Source organism: Rhipicephalus microplus, chromosome 9 (assembly GCF_043290135.1).
Source record: "Rhipicephalus microplus isolate Deutch F79 chromosome 9, USDA_Rmic, whole genome shotgun sequence".
Lineage (NCBI taxonomy): Eukaryota > Metazoa > Arthropoda > Arachnida > Ixodida > Ixodidae > Rhipicephalus > Rhipicephalus microplus.
This window is the reverse complement of record NC_134708.1, coordinates 112,300,356-112,321,613: the sequence shown is the minus strand read 5'-3', so window position 1 is coordinate 112,321,613 and position 21,258 is coordinate 112,300,356.

Sequence of the window (21,258 nt, the reverse complement as noted above, 5' to 3'; positions counted from 1 at the left end):
CAGACGTTTTTCGACCGTCTTTTTTTAGTCACTAGTTTTCACTTGCTCTCGCGAGTAATCTAATCTGTATTTTTTCTCTTCATGACCTCAAGAGATGTCGGATCACGGATATCCCAATTAGGAATTCACATTTCGTTGAGAAGAGCGCGCATTAGCAATTATCATACACATAGGACTGATTGTTCAAATACGTTTTTACCAGCGCAGTGCTTCTGTCTGAGCATAAAATACCAGCGTGATCCGGAAACTACTATCACGACGAACCGGCCCACGCTCTTTTCGCATTATTCGGCTTCTGCTTCACTCCTGGTACCTGTGCACCGACTTGTACGGTGCGTTATGCAATAACTCTGATGTGCGTGAGAATAAGCACAGAAAGATGCACCGTAGTCTATCTCACCCACCATATTAAAGTACCAAATAATCCTTGGCAATCAGTCCCCAGTGGTTGCGAAGCAAATGTGAAAGGCGGCGGTGACACATGCTACGCAACACAGAGTGCGAAGAATCTATGGGTTTGGACCGGCTGCCATTGGAATATGAACTTGGCTACGTTCAATGCCAAAACGCTAAATAGTGAGGCTATTCTAGCTCTGCTATTAGAGCCATCAGAGTATGTAAATGTGATATAACAGGGCTCAGCGAAGTTAGGAGTGAGGCCTATACAGTGTTGAAGAACGGACACGTCCTACGCTACCACGGATTATTGAACAAAAAAGAACTAGGCGGTAGGGTTTCTTCGAAACAAGAATAACGCTCGCTGGTCGCATTGAAGAATACTATAGCAACAATGAGAGGGTGGCGAGTATCATATTTAGGTTTAACAAAAGGTAGTACAGGCCTACGCGCCTACATGGTGCCTTGATGACCATTTCGTTGAAGGCTTCTAGGAAGACGTAGAGTCAGCCATCAATCAAGTCAAGGCACAGTATACTATTTTATTGGGCGACTTTAATGCCTAAATAGGCAACAAATAGGCCGGATACCATGCAGCAGAGAAAATGCCCTCGGCACTAGCAATGCCAAAGAAAAGTTATTAATAGAGTCTGCAGAATGTAACAATTTCAGGATATCGAATACCCTGTAGAGAAAGCGGGTGAACCGTAAGTGGACACTGCAAATCTCAATATCTAAACTAAAAATGATATGAAGTTTATTTTGTGTGCACACCGCAGGCATTGTACCTTTGTACAGAATGCAGAAGTAGTTGGCAAGATCCAATGCAGTGACCATAGCATCGTAAGAGCTCGTATTCACGTAGATTTATAAAAGCAACGACATAAACTGATACACAAAAAATAACGAACGAGCAGTGCGAGGGAAAGTACGGGACTTCAGAAATTCGCTTTCGAATAACTTCAAGGCACTAAACGAAATAACAGACGCTAGCGTTGACACCGAGAACGATAATCTTACTACTAACATCAAAGAGTGTGCAATAGAAGTCGGAGGTGCAGTCAATAGAAAGCACAATAACAAACTATCTAAGGAGGCGAAATAATTTATTGAGAGACGACAAAACATAAAACCCTCAAACGCCACCGCCAAAATACACTCAGCAACAACTATCCGAGTTTTTGGTTTTTGTAGCTCATGACCTCTAAAAACTCTTTCGCGTTTAAAATTACTACCTCATGTAGGAGTAAAACGTGGTACATGACTTAGTTTCATCACCACCTAAGAGGCACGTAGTGAAGGGATGTCAAAACTCAGTTTTCCCTCGTGGAAACTTTTCTGTCACGTAATTTTTAACCTACGTTTCTGAGTTTATAACCACTTTACTGCAAGCTGCAGCTGCTTCGGTGACTTTTGCCCCGTACCCCCTAGTGACGCTCTCTGTGAATCGTGAAGGTACGCGAGGACCACGGATGATGTTATTATTTTCTTTTCGAAGTTTGGTATGGCATCGTCGCACTTCATAACTGACGTCGAGTCAGTGAACATTCACTGGAACTGGGAGCAGCATAAGCACAACGAGCGAAGAAAGCATTCCGTAAACGAATAAAAAGAGGGGGGGGGGGAGGGCACTTGAAGAAAAAGAAAACAAATCTGCTGGGAATTTGTCCTGCATATTTTCGCAATTTGTTGGCTTTTGGTGCTGTGCGGCAGCTCTGGAGACATACGTTGTACGAAGGTCGGGATCTATGTGGCTGGTTGAGCTTATGGATCTGACGTGTTTCTTCATCATCGAGCGACCATGAGCTTCCGAGAGCGACCATCGAAACTGTACGTCGTGGATACCTTGCTTCCGTGCTGAATCGTGAAGAGCCGCCAGTGGCAACAAAATCAAGCTGGTGTCATCGTCCATGTTTGATTCCTGGAAAATCGATAAGAAAAACTTTCACTATGTCGTCGGTACAGAGCCGGTCAGTGGCCTGTGTGAGTGCATCGCCGGTGCAGGTGAAAGAAGTGTCGCATATACTTTGTTACCCTAAAGACGTCTGCTGGAGTACAGTGCAGCCCGAATTGTCTGCCCCATGCGCCAACTATTGGCGAACATATAGCGCGAATGCCAAAACCGATACGAGGCAGATGAAACCAACAAGCGGCAGCCTTCGAGCATGAAGAAAACCCGGACGGTCGTCTGTCTCTTTCGTTGGCTGTACATACATACATACATGGCCCCGTCCGCGTAAGACTCCACAGATAGCGTACACGTACTCACTGGTGTCTTAAATGACGACGAATTTCGCACACCAGAAGTATTCTGTGATTGCCAGCTGTCTTTCATCGCATAGCAGCGCTACTCAAAAAGGTCTAGTATGCCGTCGGTAAGAAGCTTGTTGGTATACAGACGTGTACCACTCTTCTACGCGCGATGTGATGAATACGTGCTGCTACTGTGCTTGTGCACCGCCGCTAAATAAAAGTATTTGAGCTGCCATGGTTTGTGTGTAAACAGGTATATTTTATGGACTTGTGCGTCAGCAGTGCTAACATGGGTGGGGCCAACAGGTCGGTGTGTCATCTAATTATTGGATAATCAAAAAGGTGAGATCGGGTGGGTTTATATAAAAGGTAGGTGTCACTTCTAGCTACCTACAGACCACCTTAGGTTTACGCTTGCAGTTCGAAGTGTTATTTTTATTCGATGCCGAAATAGCTCTCGCACCGGCACTACAAGGCAAGTCAAAAAGTCGTGTCTATATATATGGCATTGTCGAAGTAAAGTCGCCTAACACGTTCAGTCTGTTCAAGTAGTGTTTTATTCTGCATGTGTTGTGTGTGCGTGTTCGTATGTATCCTAATCATGTGTCATAAATTGTGGCGTGATTTGATGTTCAATAAATTTTTTGACTCTTTTGGTGAATACACGAGTGATCTTTTAAATTTTACTACCTAAAGTAACATTTATAAATCACCTCAAAAACCTTGTATATGCAATAAACATTCACTCTCTCTATACTCGCTCAAAACCTCAGTGCGGTAAGTATGTACAACCCTTCCTATGGTCGAAAACCTGGTTAAGTCAGAGAGTAAATGTTTGCTTTGACTGGTAGGTGGTAAAAAAAAAACTGAAAAGGTGGTGCGCTAGAGCACAAAGGTTTTACCCAGTTTTTGAAGTTGTTTCAGGTTATTTTGGTTCAGTGTTTAGAGCTACTGGAGCTTTCGAACTTAATCTATAGGCGTATATGGTAGCCCACGTCAAAAGTATAACATGAAGGGAACCGAGCAGGCTGTATAAAGCGACTATGGCATAAAAGCTGAGAATGCAAACTTGTTCATAAGCCAAATTCAGATGTATGGATTAGGAAACAAAGAAGGCAATGTCATAACCAATATGGGCAGGATAGCCGAGGTGACGGAGGAGTTCTACAGAGAGGTGTACAAATCCCAAACAACAAGCTTGATATCTTAAAAAGCAGTAATAGCCAATAGAATTTGGACAACCGACCAGTAACGACAGGCAAAGTAAGGAAAGCCCTAAAAAGAATGCAAAGAGGCTAAGCTCTTGGTGGGGTTAAGAAAACAGCGTACCTGCTGAACGATGGTGGATAACTTTTGTAAAAAAACTGGCCACCTTATATGAGATGTGCCTATGGACGTCAAGGGTACTGGGATCTTGGAAGATCACCAACATCATTTGAGCTCATAAGAAAGGAGCCGACCAGATCTTGAGAAATTGCAGGCCAATCAGTTCACTGTCCGTTCTCTTCAAATCTGTTTCCAAATTTATTAGCTAATCGATGTAAGACGGCATTAGTGTTTAATACACCGAAGGACTAAGCAGGCATTTGTACAGGCTACTTCATAATAGACCATATTCACACGATCAATCAGGTAATAGAGAAATGCGCGGATTAGAACCAACCCCGTATACATAGCTTTCATAGATTACGAAAAGGTAATGTACACAGTTGTGACATAAGCAGTATATACTGAAAGACATCTACAATGGATCCACAGCCACGGTAGTTCTAGAGAAACCGAGAGAATACCAATAAATAAGGTTCAAAAGCAGGGAGACATGATCTCTAGATCTCTGGTCACCGCGTGTTTACCAGAGGTTTTAAGGTCTCTGCAGCTTTGGTAAACAGCCTTATCGCTCTAAAATGAACACTATCAGATAGAAAACACTCTAACACACTCCTTGACAAAGCCTACACAGACGCACTGGAACTGTACTCCAATGAAGCATGCACTCAAACCACGCTCCCAAAGAACAAAAACAGTTTCAACACCTCTTCTCACAGCAAAGTTTTCTAATGCACTCCCTATCATAAACAACAATCTCACAAAACACTATAGAATTCTAATCACCAACCAGAAATTTAAGAAAATCTTTCCGAACTGCCTAAAGTCACCTACAGACGCAACAATTACCCTAAATACATGCTTGTTCACGCAAAACTTAAAGCAGATAGTAGGACATTGTCTCGTTCCTGTGACTGGCCCAGATGCTTCACCTACAAACACATAAAGCCGGTTACTACCGTATAAAGCACAGCATCTGATTACAATCACAAGGTCACTAAGAGATATAACTGCACTTCAAACAGCCTCCTATACTGTCTTCAGTGCGCCAACTGTAGAAAATAATATATAGGCGAAACTGGGCAGCCGATTCACGTAAGACTGAACAGCCACCGTGCAGACACAAAGCATAATTTACCAAAAGCAGAAGCCGCTCACTTCTACGAACAGACCACAATTTTGACCAAGCAAAGCTTCACGTCCTACAAACTAATTTCCGGTTACCACGAGAGAGCAAATACATTGACTCATACTGGATAAGCAAATTTAGGTTCCTACACCGATCAGCAAGCAATGTAGCAGACGGCAATTTGGAATTACGGAAAGCCAAAGCATAATCTCGGCAATATTTATAGAGGCAAGATACGTTCAACCTTTCAATAGAGATAACCAGTAGTACATTGAATCACTCCAAGCCTGGATACTGTACTATTATTGTTCTTTTTCAAATTTTTCAATGTGAATTATAAATATTAATATGGCTGTATGCAACTACGAAGTTCTTTATTCTAGAACCGTTAAACCACTGCTTGGTTTCCTCTTTCCTCGCTTCTAAAACTTCTCCTACTGCATGACGTTAAGAACATTGCCAATCCAGATAGTTGTTTGCATCTTTCCTATCTCTTTCTCTTCTCTTTTTTCTTCTCCCGCTCCTTATTTCCACACCAAATTTGGTTTACTTGTTATGTAAAGGTTCTTGTGTAAAGTGTATGAAGCTCAGTGATATTAGTGCAATTAATATGGCACTTACGCCACCAAAAATTTAGCCAAAAGAAGTTGTGTTTACATTTTTTTCCATTGCAAAAGTGCACTTTGTATGAATATATTAGTAATAAAAACATACTCCACTGAAGGTATATTTTCAAGAAAAAGTACCTTTAGACCCCTCAACCTGCCAAACTTTACGACAAAAGTTACAAGTTTTGCAAAAATCTCATCTTTGTGCATTGTAAAAAAATATTTTTTTCCTTAAAAGAAAAAAGGTGTAATCCCAAGAATAGCTATTAAAAAACACGGTTTATTTGCTTTCGATTTAGGTATAAAAGCTACTTTTAATTGGATCATTACAAGATACAAATGGCGTCTCAATCTAGACAGAAACCACGATTTTACGTAATTTGTTATCTTTATCATAAGGTTTGCAACTTGAGAGGTCTAAAACTATTTTTTCTTTGAAATATACCTTTGATGCGGTAAGTATTCACTACTCAGTTATTGATACAAAGTGCAATATTGGAATGGAAAAAATGTAAATAACACAAATGGCTCAAATTTCGGCTAAATTCTTAGAGGCGCATGTGCCAGTAAAATCTCGCTTAAATAATGAGCTTCAAACACCTACACAATTCTCTTCACCTAACATGACCAAATTTCGTATAGAAAAAAGAAGTGATACATTTACAATAAAATTTTCCACAAACAACACCATATGAATTTCCGAGAAGTTCAGAAGGTAGCCACGTGACCCAAAAAATCTTCTCTCTAAAACATTCTAGCAGTTTACTTATCCTAATGCAGTTGATAAGCACAATTTTTTAATACACTTGCGATTGGCGCCAACATGGCTGAGAAGTTTGGCATGGAATGACCCTTCTTTATTTCCAAGTGGAAATAAAGGCTCTTCTGTAGCTTCATGTCATACCATTCGCGTCTGATTTCCTGTTTTCTTTCGCAGCAAAAGGCATTGTGCTCTGCACACTTGAAACATGTCTTCAAGTAAGCTACGATTTGTCTATGAAGCCTGTATGTGGTCTGTGTTCATTAAAATAAAGCCTGATTTTTTTGCGCTATTGGGTAGCTGTTAAATGTCGTGTTATATGTTATAGCTCAGTTTGAGTGATGCAATCATATTTGGCTACAATAACATGTTTTATGTGAGAGCCATATATGCCATGCTTCATATGTGCGCTACAAAAGCAGTGCTAGGATCAGAGTTTCGCCACTGTGACAGGCGCCACTACAACAAGACGTCTGCGTCTGGAAGGTCAAGCTAAAAGTAAGCTTTCTAGTGCTTCCATGGGCGCCTACTGGAAGGAGGTAGCACTCTAATTATGGTATTTTTTGCATGGATGTTGGGACGTGATTCTGCATCAACACTGCCACAACCTTTTTGTGGTTGGGCTTTATTACACCCCTACACTGTCTTTGTTTTTAGGGTGTAATCTTCCTATAATACTCCCCCCCCCCATTCTTAAGGCCACTTGGATATGCATTTGATTTCACACGCTCATGCCCTTATGGCCACTTTCCTGTGCATTTGCTTTTACACCCTTAACCTTTTACTTGCCAATGTTCCAAAATTGGAACATACGAAACCTTCTTTTTTATTTCCTCTCCAATATATCGCATATTAATATTTTATGTTCACGTATACTCATTGATGCTTGTGAAAAACATAGCAGTTTTAGTTTCTATTATGAACCTACGGAGAGCCATTAGATAAATTTTTAAAAACAGGCATATTTTGCGCTCCTTGACCACCAGATGTTTGTTGCATTATTCCGCTGGAAAAAGTAATGTTGCAGTGAGCAAAGCAGAACTAAAATATCGGCAAATAGTTTGGGATTACGTGGCAATACAATAAAAAAATAACAAAGACAATCTAGTTTTCAGCTTGAGAGTTTTGTGCGGATGTTCCTTTTTTGGAACATTGGCGTTTCACAGTGTCAAACGCAGCGTAGACGCGCGCGAGCATTTCGCCTCGTTCTTTTTCTTTTTCTGCCTTGTCGATGGCGCCCGCTGGGCGGCGCTTGGCAGAAACTTGAACATAAGCTTTCCTGGGCATCATTTTGAGTTTGCCAGACATGTGGAAAGAGCAGCATTGAACTACAGTGCCTAGCTACATCAATCCCTGTGAATGTAGGTAGAAAACTACCTTGCGGCTGGTTTTCTTTTTCTAGTACTGTGCTTTACACCACAATAACTTTCGTTGTAGGTCATGGCACAACGCTTCCTCACTTTGGAGGCAGCAATTGACCTTTTGTTCAGCCTTCTCTATGACGAACGCGAAGGTGCGTCTGTATGCCAATTGCCGCCTGTTGAAGATGGCAATATTACTGACGAGGAGCACGTGAACCAAAACGACTTTTCTGAAGTTGCTCCCGATGATGTTTGCGGGCACGTTGAAGTTATGCAGTGCAGCGATGAAGACGTTGATTCGTCTTCTGCATCTTCGAGTCCTGAGCCACGACAAAAGAAACCAGCAGGGCGGCAATTCACTGCTGGAAAAGGACGCAAAGCTTCAACAAACGCTCGGAAAACAAATACTTCAAAGCGCTCCCATGCACCAGTATGGGGTTAACATGCCACGTTTGGCAAAACACTTCCCAGCGAGAGTCCTCCGTTGTTGCTAGAGGCATTTCCTGATCTTGCAAATATGAGCCCATTTATGCTTTTCAGCAAATTTATTTCCCCGGAGTACCTTGGTTCACTGGCTGAACTAACTGCAAGATACGCACTCCAAAAGGAGGAGGTGGTGGACGTCACAGGAGCGGACATAGGTCAGTTTTTCGGCCTCTTACTTTTCTGTGGGTACCACTCCGTTTCGTCTGAGGACTAGTATTGGAGCACTGCAGAAGATCTTTGTGTGCCTATAGTCGCGACAGTGATGGCCCGCAATAGGTTCCGGCAGCTGAAAAGGTTCTTTCATGTTGTTGACAACACTCAGTTGAAAGCAGGCGAAAAAATGGGCAAACTTCAGCTGTTTTACGACAAAATCTCCAAATGTTTGCGCCAGTTTGGAGTGTTCAATGAAAGCCTCAGCATCGACGAGTCAATGGTGCCCTATTATGGCCACCACTCGTGCAAAATGTTCATTCGCGGTAAACAAATTCGATTTTGGTACAAAACATGGATGATGTGCTCTTCGAATGGGTACCCCTATGAGGTGTAAATATATTGTGGGAGAAACGAGAAGGACGACAAGACACCTCTCGAGATCAGGATATTTAGCAATATGGTATCGGTCCTGGAAGCGCCTGAACATCGCGAAGTCTACTTTGACAACTTCTTCACTTCGCATGGCCTCTTGACGAAACTGGCTGACCAGGGGATTCGAGCTACAGGGACTGTGCGAGATACAAGAACCGGTGGTTGTCCACTGAAGAGCTTGAAAAAATTGAAAAGGAAGAAAGAGGACCTTTTTACTACAAGTGTGACGGGGCAGTCTGCGCATGCAGGTGGAATGACAATGCAGTCGTCACAGTTTCATCTAACCACCTCAGCCAAGAGCCTGTTGGAAGTGCGAAACGCTCCTCACGACGCTCACACAAAAAGGTGGACATTCCTTAACCATAATTCATCAGGTAATACAATGAGGGCAGGGGTGGAGTAAATATAATGGACCGCCTATTCGGAAGCTATCGACCAAGACTGAGGAGCAAGAAATAGTGGTGGAATCTTTCCAGCAATGGTTTGAACGTAGCTGTCGTCGCAGGATGGCTCCTCCACTGCGAGATTCACAAGGGTAGTGATGCCGCCATGACGCACATCGCCTTTCGGTGGGACGTCACCATGTCCTTGCTGCAGCTCAAGCAGAAACTCACTGTAAGACCTGGACCCTGGGTTCATCCGAGATATGAGGACAGCAACACTGATGGCCACTACATCATCTCAACGACTCAGGGAAGGAGCGCGGAATGCAACAAGAATACAACGAATCAGTGCCAGAAGTGCAAAAAGCAGCTGCACAAGAAAGGCTTTGCCGCTTACCACGGTTTGTGATTTGCTCACTGTAGTACAGCCAGTAGTATGAAAGAAGAAATTTTCATAAAGTGTTGTTATAAATATCTATACTTTTCTGAGACATCGTATGACGCTAAATATTATTTTTCCGTTATCCTGAATGAGGAAACCCGACTGAAAAGTCAATAAAAGTTGTTCCAGAGAAAATGTGTGTTTTGCATATGGGAAATGCCAATGTTCCAAAAATGGAACATGCAAAAAACATGCTTAGTCATTGTGAATGTGGCTGTATTTTTGATCATAGTTAATTTAGAAGGCCAATGCAAATTATCAACAGAAATTTCAGTTTTTTTCCTATTGCTTCATAGTGCGGCGTTTGAAAGGTTAAGGCCATTTGAGTGTACATTTTCTTTTATTTCCTCACACGCTTAAGATCTTTTGGGTGTAAACTTGCTTTTGCATCCCAAAAAAGTTCAGATCTTAGGGTGTGAAATCTGAAAATATGCGCATTGTTTACATGTCGTCCTGCTTGTTACACCCATTAGTGGGGTGTAGAGGTGGAAGTTATGGACACATTATTACACCTATATGGATGTAATTTGGTTTGCTGTGTAGAGGGGCAGAATTAGTGATAAGAGTTTAATGAGAGTATCTCAGTAACGTGTGTCTCGGTGATGATATTGCCTTGATGTGTAACTCAGGGAAAGAAGTACAGCCTATGATTACTGAAACCAACTTACGCCTATGAAACCAACTTACGTTTCCACTCGCATTGATCATCGCCATAAAGTAGGACTTCCTTTAGCGCACACCAAGTGTTTTTATAATTCATTTGTGCCAAAAACATCTGTATGCTGGAATCATCTTCCTTGTGATATTGTTGGTATAAACGATGCTGCTTTATTTAAAATTGCCGTCACTACCTTTATTTGAACGTAGCCTCAGTTCAACCCTGTAGCAAGCGACGATTGTAATTTTTCTGTTGTTGTATTTTACTTTGTATGCTGTACATGTATGTATGTACCCACTCCCCTCTGTAATGCCCTCGGGCCTTGAGGGTAACTGAATAAATAAATAAATAAACTTGACAAGGAAAATGAAAGAGTTGGTCTGAAATAATGTTCTCAAACTTCAAGTATAGTGCAATAGACACGGCTAGAAAACAGCACTTTGTGATAGACGGCGTGATGCAGGAAGTTGTAGAAGAATATGCCTAATTAGGACAGTTAGTAACCGCGAAGCCTAACGACGAGAGAGAAGTAACTAAGAGAACAAGGTTGGAATAGATCCCTTACGGCAAGAATTTTCAAATGACTAATTGGCTCTCACTAATCCTCAACAGGAATGTTTTTACCAGCTGCATATTGTGGGTACTTACCTAGGCAGCAGAAACGTGGAGGCCTACAAAGAGGGTTCAGCCTAAATCGAGGACGATCAACAAATGATGGGAAGGCAAAGACTAGGTGTAACATTAAAAGACAAGAAGGGAGGAGAGTGAGTCAGGGAACGAACCAGGGTTAATAATACCATAGTCTAAATCAAGAAGAAAAAATGAACATGGGCGGGGTACATAGCACGTAGGCTGGATAACTGTTCATAAATATTGCTAACTGACTGAATTCCCAGAGGAGGGTGACGCACGATGGAGACAAAACGTTAGATGAACCGATCAGGTTAAGAAGTTGGCATGTATAACGTGGCAGCAAAAAGCACTAGACTGGATTGATTGGTGGATCATGGAAGAGCCTTTTGCCCTGCAGGGGGCATGGCCAGGCTTATGATGACGATGATGTCGTCTGAATAGTGATAGATTCGAGATGAAGCAGAGATGACCCGTTTTTTTCTCTTTTCATTATTCTTGCGTTATCCCAGTCTAGTTTGTGTCCAGACGTTTTCGAGTGCTCGGCCAGCGCATTCGATAAGACGTTCTTTTTTTACGTCATGCATACGTTGTTTACATTTTTGCAGAAATTTGCGAGTCTTACAGATCCACTTTAAACTACAGCCTGTGCACAGGATGCTGTAGACACTTTCAGGGAAAGCAAATTACACTTTAAAAGTTGTTTTACTTTCTTAATTTCTGTTGCAGACTAGACGGATTTCCATCGAACTATTAATTTCATGAAAAATCCCTATTTTAAAAACAGTTTTGACAATATTCTTACTGCTTGCATCTTCTTAAACAGTTTGAACTACCAAGTTAACTTTTTAAATTTGAAAATATGGGGCTGTGGTTGCTTGAGCCCATTCCAATCATGCTTATTGTGCAGATGTCGGAAGGTGCAATATACACCATCGACAGGTTATCTGTTAGACTGCAAGGTCTCCGCGGGAAACTCCTGAGCAAGTACTTCGGACGATACAAGGTATTACGGTGATTTAATGAGGTACACTATGAAGACATTTCAGACGGAAACAGAGCAACGACCTAGCGCCACACGCCACGCAGAGAGATCGTGCATGTCGGCAGCCTAAAACCATAGTTTACCCAGTGATACTTGCCTTATTGTGCCTGGGTAGCAAAAATTTTTTTACATGCACAGCGTTTCTCAGCGAACTTGGGCAGCTTTATCTATCTATCTATCTATCTATCTATCTATCTATCTATCTATCTATCTATCTAGCTATCTATCTATCTATCTATCTATCTATCTATCTATCTATCTATCTATCTATCTATCAGTCAATCTATCTATCTATCTATCTATCTATCTATCAATCAATCTATCTATCTATCTATTTTTCTATCTATCTATCTATCTATCTATCTATCTATTTATCTATCTATCTATTTATCTATCTATCTATCAATCTATCTATCTATCTATCTATCTAGCCGCCTGTGACTTTCAGCTCACCTGGCAGTTTCAATAATTGTATAGATAGCAAACTTGGTATGGCGTATTATGACTGTATGACGAGCATAAGTGACTTGCCGTAACATGAAAGTCAAGTGAAGTTTGTCATGAATATCATGATTTACATTTCATGCTCCTGCAGCTCTATCAGTGGTTTCTTTTACATGGGATGTTGCATAACTGGTATGGTATGACAAGATTGCATGGCAAACACAAGCGACAGATCCTAGCATGAAAATCATGACATGCGTGTCATGTAACATGACAACATGCCACGCTCATGACGCGCTCGCCGCCATTTCGCTAGCTTCACATGTACTAAATTCAGTAATACGTGATGCAAATGGACAACATAGGCAAATAACTTATCCAAGCATGATAATCATGACACGAGTGTTACGTAACCACATGTCTACATGCCACAATCATGATGCACTTGCGGCTGTTTCGCAAACTTCACATATGCCAGCTGAGGTATTACGTGACGTCAATGAATGACGAAGGTATGTGATTGGTGCAAACATGACAATCATAAAATGCGCGTCATGTGAGAACAAAACTACGTGCCACAGTCAAGGTGCCAATACACTTAGACGTGACCCGGGGCGCGTGGGCACCGGAGTTCGTTTTGTCGCGTCACGCCGGCGTTGCCACGCAGGTACCGGTCCTGCCATATACTCGCAGGCGCGCGCCGCGCTGCGTTGCTTCGACGTATGCGTGCTTGAGCGCGCCCGGCGTCCCTCCATCACGAAAATAGCCAGACGCAGTGCTTTCTGGGTAACGTCATTGGCACAAAATGCAGCATGTCGCATTTCACGCCGGTTGCCGTTGGGCCGCGCCAAAGGATAATGGTCGCACCTGGATTCTGACTATAGAGTGCTCGCGTTTTGCAAAGCTAGCGTCGCTGTGGTCAGCGTGCGCGCACGTGAACGTTACGTAGAAATATATTGGGCCCTTAATGATGCACTCGCGGCCATTTCGCTAGCTCCACATACACCAAATTTGGTATTACGTGACGTCAATGAATGATGAAGGTATATGACTGGTGCAAACAGCATAATCACGACACGCGTGTCATGTAAGAACATGACAACATACCATGCTCATAGCGAACTCACGGCCGTTTCACTAGCATCACATATACTAAATTTGGTATCACGTGACTTGAATAGATGGCGATGGTAAACGACACATCCAAACGTGATAATTATGCCACAGAAGTCATTTACGACCTACTATGTCTTCACCTCATAACATTGTGCTGATTTTAAAGCACTATATCAACCTTCCTCATTCGTGCTTCACAAATCATTGAGTTACACTGTACGTGGGATCTGCAAATTTTTTTCTCCAGAGAACCGTGAACTCAGGTATTTTTCTTTATTATGGCCATTCACAGACTACATTTTTCACGTGCATATGCCTTCTGCATTATTGTGTCATTTTTGTTTCTTATGGGCCCTGATGTTCCCTTGTGTATCAGCATCGAATCAATGCTGTAATAGGAGGGGAAGCATTGCCTCCTGGTGTTATGAGCCCGCAAGCCGTGGCCAGCCGAAATGAGCGAACACGACGAAGGCGAGGTGTGCTGGCTTCTTCCTTAAATATACACGTTCGTGTGTTTCTGCCTCGCTGTTCTGTCTTGTCTCTATGGTCCCTAGTGTGTGAAAATATTGTTATGCTGAATAGATAGCTTGGTGGTGACTGAAACTTCCTTATTCGTGAGGCAGATCACTTGCGCACGCAGACATAAAGTTTATTAAAACAAACGCGCTCTTGGCACATCTTCTCAGATACGAGCATATGAACACATTCCTGAATATTATTTTTGCCTAAGCCCAGTATGAAAGTTCTAGGTCAAGATGAACGTCTAAATACTAAAATTCCGAAGTTGAATTTTTTTCTTAATAATTTATTTTCAGTGCTTCTGTCGAAAAAAGGCTGAAAATACATAAAGTATTGCTCACCTTTCTGTCGTATGCGCTGGAACAATGGTACACATCCTTCAGTTTTCAGTGGTAGTGAAGTGCTTTGATTTGTACGGCGTTAAAGTGCAAAGTTGGACCGGTTGGCGTGAATAAACGATGCTAAACTATGCCTGTCTAGTTTGCTTTTCAACGCGTTCCTTTTATTATGCTTCTTTTTATGCGCTTTATCCGGATTCAATATTTTGAATGTGAGACAGGCGGTGGTTTAGACGCGTTGTGCCTAACAGCAATATTATCGACATGCCATGCAAATGGTACGGACACTCTTTCAGACTGCCGTATATTCGAGGGACCCGTAAGGCTTGAAATGCATGTTCTCATGTTCTCCTCGAAAATTCGTACGCAGGAAGCATTCTGGTGCTGCAACATTCAGACGTCTATCAGCTTTTGCATCAAGCAGTTTGCAGGAAGTACCTACCTCTGGATGCACTGTCTCCTTATGGCAATGTCTATAAAGCCTTTTATGAGACCGCGAAGAGAAATATGAACGTTTGATGTAGCGATATGTTACAGTTATGATTGCTACTTAAGCATTTGAAACCCTTCGTGGGAACTTCGTATGCCAAATCATAGGCGTAAAATTAAAAAAAGCAATTTGGCGCACATATAAAACATCATAGCTTTACGGCTTGACTTTGTTGTTTGAATGAAGAATTTTCGTACAGAGTTTGACTACCAAAAGAAATAGAACTAGAATAGACGCTCTGGTCGTCGATAGAGAGGCAAGCTTCAAAAAGTCCCCTTCATCTCACAAACTCTGAGCATTTCAGGCACGTTTTAAAGCTTGAGCCAAAAACAGAATAAAGAGTCATATTTCAGTTTTTCAACCATTGTTGAATAAATGCGAAGCATTTCTTAGCAAACTTCGGCGACTTTCAGCGTATCTATCTATCTATCTATCTATCTATCTATCTATCTATCTATCTATCTATCTATCTATCTATCTATCTATCTATCTATCTATCTATCTATCTATCTGTCTATCTGTCTATGAACCACATTTAGCTCTCCTGGCCGTTTCAATAAAAGTATCGATTCCGAAATTGGTATGGCATAACAAAACTGCATGGTGAGCGTTAGTGGCTAGTCTTGACATGAAAATTATGACATGCGTGTCATTAATGTCAAGATTTACAATTCATGGTCTTGCATCTCTTGTGGTGCCCCGCCGCGGTGGTCTAGTGGCTAAGGTACTCGGCTGCTGACCCACAGGTCGCGGGATCGAATCTCAGCTGCGTCGGCTGCATTTCCGATGGAGGCGGAAATGTTGTAGGCCCATGTGCTCAGATTTGGGTGCACGTTAAAGAAGCCCAGGTGGTCGAAATTTCCGGAGCACTCGACTACGGCATTTCTCATAATCATATGGTGGTTTCGGGACGTTAAACTCCACAAATTATTCATTGCATATCTTTTGGTAGTTTCGTTCTCATGACATATTGCAAAACTGGAATGATGTAACATGGCTGCATAGCGAACATAAATGACAGACTCTAACAAGCAAATGACATGCATGTCATGAAGTCCTGATTACACGCCATGCTTGTGATTCACTCACCGCCATTTCGCTAGCTTCACATGTACCAAATTTGGCATTACGTGACGTGAATGGACAATAAAGGTATATGTCTGCTGCAAACATGGTAATCAAAAGATGCGTGTTATGTAAAAACATTTTTAGATATCACGCTCGTGATGCACTCACGGCCGTCACGCTAGCTTCGCATATACAAAGTTTGGTTTTAGGTGACGTGAACGAATAACAAAGGAAAATGACACGTTTAAACATATTAATCACGGCAAGCGTGTCATGCAAAACATGACTATTCGCCACGCTCTTAGTGCCTGCGCGGTCGTTTCGCTAGCTTCCCATATACCAAGTTTGGTCCTACGTGACATCAATGGATGACAAAGATAAATGTTTGGTGCAAAGATGATAATCGTGACATGCATGTTATGTAAGACATGACAACCTACCATGCTCACGACGCGCTCACGGCCATTTCGTTAGCAGCACGCATAACAAATTTAGTATTATGGCACGTCAATAGATGACGAAGGTATATGACTGGTACAAACATGATAATCATGAGATGCCTGTCATGTAAGATTAGGAGTACGTGCCCCACCCCTGATGTGCTCGCGGTCATTTCGCTACCTCTACATACACCAAATTTGGTATCACGTGACCTGAATAGAAACTAAGATATATGAGACATGCAAACATTATATTCATAATACGTGCGTCATATAAAACATGAATACATGCTACGCTCATAGTGCACCAGTGGCCGTTGGGTCAGCTCCACATATACAAAATCTGGTATCACGTTACTATAATAGACTAAGAAGACAAATGACACACCCAAATATTATAATCATGACATGCGTCTCATGTAAAGCATGCCTATATGCTACGCTCATCGCCTGCTCACAGACGTTTCGCTAGCTTCACATATTCCAACTGTCACATAACGTGACATGAATAAACTACAAAGATGAATTACACGTTAAAACATGATATTCGTCACGTAGAAGTCATGCATGCACTGCATGTTCTACTCTGATCTCGTAACGTTTTGTTGAGTTTAAAGGGACAGATCAACCTTCCTCATTCGTGCTTGGCACTATAATTGATTATAGGATGTGCCATTTTTTGCTGTTACTATGAATTAAAATACAAAATGTGCTCATGCAGTCCTCTCTTGTCATTTAAGCTAACTTGATGTTAAGTATTGAGAATCAGTTTTAATAAATTACTGTTTATAAATTAGCCCATTTCTTAGCTATTCTAAAATAACCTTCGATTCATCAACCGACTCTTTGGAGATGAAAAGTAATTCTAGGATTCTATTAGGAGAACCTCATAATCTATTGATACTTCGTGGTACTCTGGTGACGCCTCTCTATCTCCTTATTTTGTGTACGCGATAAAAACGGCGAAAATTTTAGTCAGAAACTAGGCCTACCTTAGAAAAAATTGATGCAGTTGCACTGAATGCGAAAGCTGCAGAAAGAGTGGAACGTGGTTCAACTGTCGTCCAGCGACTCGCTTGGTGGATTCCATGCTGAAGGGATGTGCCGTCCGTGACCTCCGGCACAACAGTGGATCTCACTGATCGGCCCGCCATCCGCAACCTTCTGATGCCGGGTTGCCCTCGCTGATTGGTGCCCTTTCCTCGGATTTCTTCGACCGTGTCTCCAATCTTTCCTGTCTATCGTTTTTTATTTATTCACTCGTGTATGGTGAATGCTTAATCGTTTATATCTTTATTTTTAAACTACTGTTTTTTGTCCGCACCCTAGAAAGAGCTCAGTCGTGTCGCTTACAAGGTAGAAAAAAATAACTTGCTTTCCTTAAAGACAGTTACTACTACTACTACTACTACTACTACTGCTACTACAACTACTACTACTATTATTATTACTACTACTGCTTCAGCGACAAAATCTAGTAGCGTGCGTTGTTGCAGCCGTGCTGGTAAGATAATATTATACCTGAACTAGAAGTGCAATTAGGAGAAATACCAATGCAGAAATACACAAGGCGAATGTTGAATGTGAGCATTCCTGAATGACCGGCGTTCTCAGCCACACTCGCGTTGGTGGAGAATTTCACCCGGGCATTTCATCACTGCAGCCTCCTAAAACGATTTTTCAGCAGCGGCACCCACGCGCTGGTACGTTTGATCACGTAACCGTGAACTAGCCTTCTGCCAGGCAGTTGCCCAAGCGAACGCTTTTGGCCTGCCATAGATGATGATGAACAAACTTTATTTAATTAGCAGAAAGGTACTCTTCCCCTTTCAGGTGCGAGAGGAGAAGGCAGGACCAAACCTAGACGACGATCGTGATCCCAGGAGCCCTGGCGGCGTCTTCGGCCTGCCGTATTAAGCGTGCTTGTAATTGAGAGTCAGAGCTGAGGAGTGCGGCATCCCATCCACTCCCGTCTGGAAATTCGCCTCTTACGGGGGCCTGTGGGCATGCCCATAAAATGTGGCTCAAATCCGCCCTGTTGTGGCAAAATTTACACTTGTCCGAATGAAGTTCCGGCACGCAGCGGTTCATTGTTACCGGACTAGGAAACGTGTGGGTCTGGAGTAGGCGCCACGCCACCGCCTGTTCTTTGTTCAATGACAAGTGTGCGGGAGGATAAGTTTTCTTGCTTAGCCTGTAATACTGCGTAATATCTCTGTAAATGGTCATCCGCTCAAATCTCTCATCATCCTCCCCGTTCGACCAGGGCAATCCAGAGGCTCGGTCTGTAAGTCCTCGAGCTGTCTGGTGTGCAGCCTCATTGCCGGGCAAGGAGGAGTGAGGGGGTGTCCAAACTATTTCTATTGTTCGTTGGCCTTTGTATCCAACCAATATTATTAAAGCTATTTGGGATATTCGCCCTCGTGCAAAGTTTCTCACAGCCGTCCGCGAGTCGCTAACAATTAGTGAAGTCGAGGTGGGTGCTATGACCATTGTAATAGCTGCTTCCTCCGCCTCTTCTGCAAAGATCGTTCTCACCGAGCCGCCGATCTTATGATTTCCTTTGTAGTCCACTACTGCTATAGTCATGTTGTCATTTCTTTTGTATTTGGCCGCGTCTACGTATGTTGTTTCCGGTAAATCTTTTACGTTGTTATGTATATTTTTCGTTCTTTCAGCTCTCCTTGCTTTGTGATGTTCGGGGCGCATGTTTTTTGGATTCAGTAAGATTACTAAACATTTCCTGATTTCATACGGGATATCCTTACTGGCGCCGAATTGATTTGCGTAGTTTATACCCAGTTCCTCTAGTATGGCTCTACCTGTTTTACTCTGCGTTAGTCTTTCATATTGTGCGAAGAGCTTCTATAAGCTCTTCTGAAGTGTTGTGAAGCCCTAATTGAATTAATTTATCATTAGAAGTAGTAATTGGAAGGCCGATCGCCTGTTTGAAAAATCGTCTAATGATTCTGTCAATCTTTTCTCTCTCGGCCACTTGCAGTCTGAGGTACGGAATCACATATACAATACGGCTGATGACAAAAGCCTGTACCAGTCTTATCATATTATTTTCCTTCATACCATAGTGCCGGTTTGCAATTCGTTTAAGTAGACGCATAGTTTGCTGCGCACTGGTTTCAAGTATTCTAATCGCCTCTTGGTTGTGCCCGTTTGAGCTGATTCGGAGTCCCAGAATTATTATGCTTTCGACCGTAAATATTTGCGTTTTTCCAACAAAGACTTTAATGTTAGATTTTCCTGGATGCTTTTCCGACCCCTACTTGTCGGGCTATAGAAGAGAAGTTCCGATTTTTCCGGTGAACATTGTAATCCTGTATGGATGGCATATTCTTCTACAATATTCACTGCTGTTTGTAAAGTTTCTTCTATGTATCCGTCACTACCCTCTGCTACCCATAAGGTAATGTTATCTGCATAGAGGCTAGGGTGGAGTCCTGGAATTTCCTTCAGTCTGGTAGGGAGACCTATCATGGCCACGTTAAAAATAAAGGGGGATAGGACTGAGCCTTGCGGCGTACCTGTGCTGCCGAGACTAAAGTCTTGGGATTCTGCTTCGCCTAGTATTATTCTTGCAGTCCGGTCAGTTAAAAAGTTTTTATATAATCGTATAATCTTTTTCCTACCCCTAACGCTTGAAGATTGGCAAGTATACCTTCATGTGATGTATTATCGAATGCCTTTTTAAGATCTAGGTCAACTATTACCTTTGTGTCGTGGGTATTGAGACCCGAATCAATTACTTGGTGTTTAATCTTAAGCATAATGTCCTGTGTAGACCATTTTGCTCTAAAGCCTACCATCGTATGAGGAAAGAGCTCATTGTCTTCCATATAATTTGACAGGCGAGTTAGGTTGACATGTTCTAATAACTTTCCTATGCAGGATGTCAGAAAAATAGGCCTAAGATTATCAAGATCTAGTTTCTTGCCTGGCTTGGGAATCGTTATGATGGTTGCCATTTTCCATTGCTTGGGTATCCTACTTTTTTCCCAACACTTGTTCATATATTCGGTGAGGGCTGTGATAGATTTGTCGTCTAAGTTTCTGGGCGTTTTATTCGTGATCCCATCGGGGCTCGGGGCTGATGTTGTGCTCACTTTCATCAGTTCCGATTGTACCTAGGCCTCTAATATGGGTCAGTCTAGGGAATCATTTTCTTTACCTTTGTACGAGCTTAATTGCTCTTTGGTTGTATCCCCAATGTATCTCTGTCTGATTTCTTCAATCAGTTCTTCCTCCGTGCCTTTGTATTTACGGACAAGTCTAATAAATTTTTGTTGTTGTGCTGTCTTGCTCGCTTCCGAGTCTATCAGACATCTTAAGAGGTTCATGTTTTAGAGAGACATTTGTTTTTCCATCGCATCACACTTTTCCTCCCATTGTTGTCTGCATAGTTGCTCCGCGTACTTCTCAATATCTTTACTGAGGGTGGCTATCCTTTTTCTAAGGCATTTGTTGTGTTTTTGTGTTTTCCACCGTTTTTCTAGGCTTTTTTTTGCCTCCCACATATGTAGGAGCTTACTGTCTGTGCGTTCTAGTCCTTCTGTTTTTGGTATGGTCTTAGTTGCGATTTGAATATTTCGCTTAAGGTTCCCTAGCCATTCATCTAAGTCTTCGATCACATCGCATGCTTCCTTCTCTCTGATTTTTCTAAAGCTATCTCATTCAACCATCTTTAATTCTTTGCCTCCTCTTTTACGTGAACCTGCTTTAAACGTAATCTCAATTATATAGTGGTCACTGCCCATATTTTCTTGTGT